Source organism: Oryzias melastigma, linkage group LG21 (genome assembly GCF_002922805.2).
Source record: "Oryzias melastigma strain HK-1 linkage group LG21, ASM292280v2, whole genome shotgun sequence".
NCBI lineage: Eukaryota > Metazoa > Chordata > Actinopteri > Beloniformes > Adrianichthyidae > Oryzias > Oryzias melastigma.
The window spans coordinates 6996888-7005757 of record NC_050532.1 but is presented as its reverse complement, the minus strand read 5'-3'; positions in this window follow the sequence as shown (position 1 = coordinate 7005757).

Below are 8870 nucleotides of genomic sequence, written 5' to 3'. Positions count from 1 at the left end.
TGCTGCCTCCCGATCACAAATGCCACCAAGTGGCCACCAGCCAAATTTGCTAAAAAACGTACATTTAGGTCGCTTTTCAGTGGCATTTTGAGATATATGACCGTAGTCTTAACCGTATACTAAGAAACAACGTTAATGTTTTCTTTGATGCACAACTACTCTGTCAGTCCTTCAGATTTATAGTTCTGAAGTTATCCATCGCAGTTCAATATACTGCGTTATCGCTCATTTAGAAATTGTTTTTAGCTATCCCCATTATCACCAGTTATTATATAAATGTATAGCTATTGGTGACAAAATAAAACACTTTAATCCACAAATGTGTTGTCTTTTTGATCCGTGTGATAAATATGCAACCTGTGAGGTTCTCTAATTCTACTACAGAAAATCTCTGCATCCCACATACATCATGTGCTAATGTGCACATCTTTTTTAGCTCATTAGCTTTATAGAAACACTGATGTTTGCACTGATTTTTTTCTGCACACACTTGCACCTGGTTTATGCATCCTTTCTATGCACAAATTTCGGCCCCACACCTGGAAAATGAATTTCTCACAAGCTGACTAAGAACGTGAAATAATGGAGTGTGGTGTTTGCATGTGCCCAGGAGAACTGTCAGGTTTTCCATTTTCACTTGTACAGTATGTGTTTTTGTTACTATTGCAGCTTCAATGCTTACATTTGTACAATGACCTCCTCTGCGCACATTTAACGGTCTGGATCAGTGTTTCGTCATTAAATCTGAAAAAAATGTTTTTCTCTTTTTCTCTTCTACCTTTCCAGAAGACGATGGACAAAATAAAAAAGTCCAGTACAACTGAGTGTGTGCTCTGCATGTTACATGTCATAACTGCCGCTTTCACCAGGGCTCTACATGGCAGATGTCACACTGTGTTGTGACATGTGACCACTTTCATAGCACAGGTTTCTGAGGACTTGCTGACATGTGGAAAACTTACCAGAGTGTGTGTGTCTGTGTGAGTGTGTCATAACAAAACCGTACGCACACTTCTGGAGGAAGTCCTTTTGAGACCATCTGGTCTAATATTCTTTCCTATCCTCAAATTAAAAGTGAGTTTCTAATGAACTCTTGCAGAAACTATGTCCTAGAAAACAACACAGGTTTTCTGAGTTTGGGCTAAAACGACAAACGAATGCTTTTAACCCTTTAATACCAGAGATCCAGTGTTTGTGTTCTTCAATTTACTATAATTTTTAGTTATTAACACGATCAAGGTAATTCCAGTAGATTCTGAAGGAGAAAAGCGGCTCGTACGAGCCGCTTTTCTCCTTCAGAATCTACTGGAATTACCTTGATCATGTTAACAGCTGAAAAATTACAGTATGACTTTACTGATTTTGACTATAATTTCTGTAAATGGCTTCATTTACATTCTCCAGAAAACCCCAAACTACAGTCAGTGTTCTCTTCACATGCTGCTGTCTTTGATTATTTCACTAAATTAATTAGGGGATAAGTCAGGTACTTGAAGCTAACGAGGATTAAACTTTTGTTTTCTTAAACGCTGAGCATAAATGAAAGTCTTTGAAGCCCTAAGCCAATTGTGCATATAATTACTGTTTTTTATGACATGAATCCCCTTCCATACATTTCTTGCCACTCAAAAACCTTTTGCCTCTCTGACTAAACTGTCACCTGGATCTATACTGTTGACATTAAAGCAGTGAAACCCACATGAAGAAATGTAAAGTTTTAATGTGGCTTTAAAGTGCTGCTCCAATCATATTTTAATCTTTTATAAGAGTTCCCAGTTGTCTTTAAATTATGATTATGCTGTTTTTAGTCTAAATCAGATGTTGTTTTCTAGGATTGTTTCTGCAGAGCGGCAGTATTTGTGGACACATGGACCATTGCCATGGAGTAAGCCTGCCCTCAGTTCCCATCATCCCGTTTACATGCTCTCTGACTAGCTTCTCAAAACTCCAACCTAACAATACCGGTGCAACAAAATGGTGAACAATATTGGAGCTATTCAGCCGAACAGCTTTTTCATGCTGCTTTTGTTTTGTCTTTTCCTTATTCAAGGCAATTTGAATGAGGAAATGCTCAGAAATGCAATATTAAGCTCAATTTTCTTTCTTTGTGTCCTTCATCATTAGTAAAATTCTACAAGAACATGTTAAAAACAATCATTGGAACTTTTCAAGCACATTTATGAAGTACTTTTGAGGTAACAATGCAAATAAAAAAAGGTATTTGTGGCTTTTTAACTCAAAACACTTGTCTCTGTTTTGCTGTTGTATCAGTCTATAATCATTTAAATGAAAAGCTCCAAATCACAATAAATAGAGTATTAATTAGGTATTAATTATAAGGTCAAGGAAAAACTTAAGATTTTTCAAAAAAAAAAAAAATATTTTTTTTGGTTTGTTAAGAGGGAAAACAAAGTTGACATGTTATGACATTTCTTTTGAACAGTAGAGTAATTAAAGGCACAAAAAAGTGAAACACTGGATTAATTTGCAACAATTCTGTAATTTTTTGCATATGAAATTATTAGTTTTCATCAATCTAAAAGTTTGTGTTGATGTTTGACTCAACAAAAAAATGAATTTGATAAAAACTAATATTTTTAAAAGAGCTTTTGTTAATTGTTTCACTTTTTACAGCCTAATTCATACTTTGATTTACGTTTCATAATATGTAATGAAACCTAAAGTTTTTATTTCCTCTGTAAATTCTTTTTAACCATCTATTTTTAATGAGGCCCTCCCACCAGTTTATGGAAGATGGAGCCTCGGAGAACAACAGGGGGGAAACCACAAAGTGAGGAGCTGAAAATCTCCCCAGAGCTTGATAAAAAGGAAAGGAGACGGATCCCACTTATTCCCCCACTTGACCTTTCCCTTCTGCTTCTCGTTCACTGTCTCTGTTGCACATACATCAAATGTGCTGCATGGCCACACATTACAGGCTGAAGAATCTGAAGGTGTGGATGATCCCTGCTCGTGCAGCCTTAAAAGAAAGGCTGTGTGTGGACGTTTGGATGCAGTTGTTGAGCTGCCAGCTGTTTTTCTGTTTTTTTTTTTTCTTTGTTGCTGCCAGGTTTGTCACAGCTGGCTGAGCTTGTTAACAGCTGTGACCCACACCAGCAATTCCTCTGTTGCTGATTCATCTGGGCTTCATGGGGTTCAGAGGATCTGCAAGCAAACTTACAAGCAGCTTCCACCCCCCACCACATCCCAAACAATACTGCTGCCACATGTTGAACCACATCTGTGGCACTTTACTTCATTTATTAAAATAGCGGCTTAGTTCTCATCTCAATAAACTCCTGCTCCAGTTATGATGGATTTAACACTTTTTTCCTACTTTGACTTTTTGCTCAAATTAAACATTTATCAAATATATTGTCCTGTTTGTAGCCATAAAAGTGTGTTTTTAAGATTTCTTAAGGAGCCACTCCAATTTTAGATCAATTGGAAAAGCTTTCCCAGTGGTCTTAATTATTATTATGCAGTTTTTAGGCAAAATAATAAAAAAAAACTGTCATTTTTTCAGGACATAGTTTCTGGGTTTTCTGAGCTGTATGCAGAATTGTTGGAGTGGATAAGCCCGCTCCTCTTCCCGTCACAGAGGGGGATTGCCATTGTAGCTTCCACGTCACAACTACAAGCTTTTTCATCTGCTCTTGATTCCCAATGATTTGAATAAGGAAATACTCTGAAATGTGATTTTGATTCTACTTTTCTCTTTCTATGTCCTTCATCATGAGAAAAATGCTGCAAGAAAACACCAAAAACACAATGTTCATAAAAGTGGGCTTTTCACTTAAAGAAAGCAGGTTAGACTGTCATTTATTTTACTTTTGGTTTTTGTAAGGTCAAGCAGCACATTCGACAGTTCTGTTTTGTTTCATTTTATTTTTTCACCCTTGAGAGAATCTAGCTTCAAAAAAGCATTCATGGAGATAAGTTCTCTTTAGCCTCATTTCCACTGAGCGGTCTGGTCCGGTTTTTAGAGCGTAAAATGGAATTAAAAACCGTTCCGACCCATACCTCTTGAGGGCCCCCATACGTTGCAGGTCTATAGAAAAATAAAACGGGACGGATGTGGAGCCGCTTTAGGTGTGACGTTGATTGGCAGATGACAACATTAAAAAGCGCTAAGCTAGCATTTCTGTTTTCCTCTCTACTGCAGTATTCTTCTTAGCCGACCACAATCTTCTTTCAAATAACATTAAATTCCTGTTGTACACGATGTTCCAGGAGTAAAGCAATAGGAAGACGAGCTGCTGGATGATCTCCATTGTTGTTGCTTTTATAGTCGTTGCACTAAAACGACACGCTAGTGGTGTAACTGGAGCATACCGTAACACTCCTTACCTGACCAATTTAATTGCTGTTTATTTCTTCATAGAGGTTTATGGGATTTTGGCTTCTTGGAGCCAGAAATTATTCCTTTTTTGGGACCCAAGGGGGGAGGGGTCACTCAGTCCAGTTCTCTATATACAGTCAATGGTTGCACATCAGCACAAGGCTGCTTTTCTCCGCCTCAGTCTGCTGGAATTACGTTAATTGAATAAATGGTTGAAGAATTATTGTCAAAGGAATTTTAAAGGTTAAAGCCTGAGTGATTTTGATTTTTTTTCCTGTTTAATATTATTCTTTTCTCCCTAGACAGGAGGTGCATAACTGAGCTGTTTTGTAGTCAATGCTGTGAGTGACAAAGAACAAAGGCCTGATGACAGGATGGATGTTATTATACTTTCTGACACACAAGCCGCTGACTGACGACACTTTACCTGAACGATGTGATGAGGTTGTGCGGGGGTGTCAATAGTATTGTGCACCCATTCAACATTCCTGTCTGCACCGCTTAGTTCCAGAGGCGCCACCGTTCGCATCTTCAGTCACAAGCGTTACCACTATTCAGAATTTTCCTTCTCTCTGTTTCTGCCTTTATCTTTCCTCCCTCCCTCCCGTCTCTCCTTGGCCTTGAAATAAAGATGAATGTCTCGTTATAATCGACATTGTTGCCAATGAATCATTTAGCAGTGTTAGTCCAAGATCTCTGATTCCAGGTCACTGCCTCTCACCACACACCCCGCTGCCAGCAGGGTTTATCCCGGTTTGCCCTGCCTGCAGCAGACTCTCTGCTGCTGCTGCCAACAAGCAAGTCCAGAAAGCGTTTTTACATCCCAATTGTCTCCAAGGCAACAACTCCCTGAGTGCGTCTCAATTGGAGCACAGGAATTCTAACGATGGAGGGAATATTTTGGGTGCAGACATTGACCCCTCAGGCCAGATTTTTGTTTTTGGGTAACGTTGATTTTTTACTGTATCAGCCTGTTGCTGCCGTTCCACCATTGATCCTCACAGACCGTAATGTTGATCAGGACGCAGCCTTATCTGTGCTGCGCGAAGGTGCATGGTTCAAAACAGCACTAGACGTGCGTGCACTTGTTTTTATTGAAGTACTCTTTCACAGTGACTGCACTTTACTGCAAGACAGATATTCCCACAGGAGGCTTTCTATTTTCTGCTTTATATATTCATCTGTCATTTGTTATAGCCACATACGATTATTAAAGCCGGTGCTAAAAGTATTATATCTGTTAATAGACAAATATCATTATTAATGTGTGTGTTTGTAACAATTATTGCATTTGTTTACTACTAATGACAAAACAATTAAAGTTACCAGCTGCAAATTTTGCATCTTTATCCACATGCTGTAATCCAGTGTGTGTGTTTCTGAGTGTGTGTGCATTTCTGGCTAATGCATCGCAGGGTAGCAGCCAGCAAAAGTAGGTCAGAGAAGAAGGGCTTCCTGGAAGACCACGTGAACTTGTCACCTTGAATCGTGTTAGTCAGCTGAAGGAGGAGCGAGAGGAGAGGCGTGACAAGTCCGGAAAGATGTAAAGAACAGAGGCGGAGAAGAACTAGACCAAAAGAAAAAAAAAAAAAATGAGCCAAAAGTGAAGAAAGCAAATTGACTGAAACACAGTTAAACCAGCATCAACAAGTACGTTTGGAACTCCTGTATTTCTCCATAGAGGGAAAAATGGGATTGCAAATGATGAAAGTAAAGTGCAAGTTTTTTTTTTTTTTTTGTGGCACAGAAGTCATGCTAAATGATTTTCTTACTGCCTCACACTGTGGACTTTTGTCTTTACTTGTTGAAACTCTTGGTCAGAATTGATCCCAAACCTTTCAGTCCTTATAGGCATCCATTAGGCCTGTGGTCTAGTATAATATGGACAAAATTAGAAAAGGTTCTGAAAGAAAATAGTGTTTGTCGGTTTGCTTTCAGATGCAATAAATAGTGTTTGAATCGTTGATTCATGTTCTCTACAGCGATATCTACGGTGGCCCTGAAGGGCAAATCACACCTACAAATCACTCAAGGCAAAAACTTTTTAAAGATCAGGATTGTCTAAAAAAAGTTAATTATACATTAAAAAATGCATTTAAAAACTTAAGAAACCAAAGCAAAATTAAAAAAAAGGTAATTTCTAGAAAGCAAAAGGAAATCTTAGAAAAACTACAAAAAGCATTAAAACACATCACTGATTGGATGATAATTTCCTGCATTGCTTCATGTCAAAAACACTTCAGATTGAAATGATGGACAAATATCATTATCCAATCAGCATTACCTACCTTTTCCAGTTTCTTTCTGCACTTCATTTTTTTTTAAATTTCATTTTGATTCCTGGAAAGTATTTTTTTTAATTAATACATTTTTTACCGTAAAAGAAAAAGGCAGGTACTCATGCGTTTACATTGACCTTTTATTGGAAGTGGTCACTTGAAGGCGTGTTGCCGAGGGCAACATAATCAAAGCCTTACACACCAGAACATCTGGATCATTTCAGTTTCTGGTTCGCGCTTTAGAACCGTATGAAAAATGTTGAAATACTCTCAAATTGTTTAGAAAATGTACAAAAATGAGTTTCTTTCAAAACAAAGTTGGTGCTATATATACTTTCATGTTGCATTAATAATCTCAACATCTGTACTGCAGATTCTCCAGCACAAGACGTTTTCTTTTAGGGCTGTTTTTTTTTTTCTTTTGTCTATTTTTAAAGGAAACAGATAAAAAGCTGAAAAGATCACAAATAAAACCATGTTAAAGCTACTACAATATAATGAAGGCACCAAAACGGATTTTATCACAGATCCAATTCTATCACTGTCTGAAACAAATTTTAAAAACTTGATTTGAAGATGAAACTGCAAAAACATATTTACAAATGTTAAGATTTACTCTCTGGAAATAAAATTATAATTTAATAAAATGAATACCATAAAATTAGTCATCGCACCACATCTGTATTTGTTATCCAAAATGCATCAAGATTTGGATTGTGGGGAAAAATTAATTTGTCAAAAATGTAAAAAAAAAAAAAAAAAAAGGGAAAAGTATCTCATTCACAGGTTTATCTTTTCAACTATCTGATAAACCATCAATCCCTTCAAATTCTCTCATTCATTTATCACCAGCCTGCATGAATGGAGGAGGACATGAAGATAGACGTGCAGGGATGTCATGGTCGAGCATAAGAGCGCTGCGATAGTTTAAGACCAAAACCGGCTGATTCTTACCTGAAACTGAGAAAAACACATCTGCACGAAACACTTGAACTTTTCAGTGAGAGGTTGTCCTGCCCAGTAAGGAGTGTGTCCATCACTTCCTTGTATTTCATTTAGTTACAAACATGACAAATCCATTACCATGAAGGTCAGTGGCTAATGGACATGCTGTGCAAGAAAGCTTCAACGCTGAAGTTTGGATTTGGGAGGAAAAAGCATCAAAACCTTTAAAAAATATAATTTTGGTTTGATCCTGACAATTAAAGTTATTTCTTTTACTTTTTCTTCTACATTTTTTTCCTAATATTAGCCTAAAAGAAAATATTTTTTCCCACAATAAAACTTTTTAATGGGGAGAAATTTGACTTCTAACCAGAGTCTTATTTTTAGGTTAAAAAAAAAATAGTTAACTATATCCCATGCATAGTCGTTGATTCTTTTAAATGTTAAACTGTTTTTGTCACAATAAAAGTGCTGAGCTTTTTTCTGAATTGAGTATTGGACCTTTATAACTGCATCTTAAAATATCACATATGAAACCTCTTTATATACTGTAATATACACAAACACATATGTCTAAATAATACTTTATAAAACCCAATAAATATACTTGGTTTATGTTAATTAAAACCCCAATGTTGTCTGAAAATATATTATTCAGTGGTTAATTTTCTATCTTTTTTTGCAAGTACTTGTTGAGTTTTCTCTGTGATTTCCTCCTTAGTTTTGTCTTCCTGTGCTTCATGCTTTGGCGTGGCCAATTGAAACAATACTAATATGCAGATTAAAGGACAAAAAAGCAACTAACATGTATGAGTAATGTGCTGAAGAAGTAAAGAAGGTCTGTCTGATCTTTGCGATTCTCTGGTTTTTAACAGTTGCTGTAGAAAAATGCAGCAGACATGAAGACTATATACTGAATTTGTTCACAGAGGCAACTGAGAAGTTCTTTTTAGATTTTTAAATCTGGATTAAAAACAACATTGGACAGTAGAGAATAGCATTACTGCTCTGCTGTCTTTAAGATCAACAAAAACTTAAAAAAAACAGTTAAGTGACGGTGATGTACCTTTGTCTATGTACTTGTATCCATATTTTCTATTCAGTGAAGAACTCATTTGGTAAATAAAATGGTGACTTTTCATGGAAAATACAAAACTGTCTGATGACCCCAAACTTTTTATGGTAGTGTATGTAATGGGTAATAATGCAAGTTAACTGAATAAGACAGAAACTGGATTAAAATGAGCATGCTTGAACAGAGCTAAATATGGCCTCATTGCGTGTTCAAACTCAGAGTTTTTGTT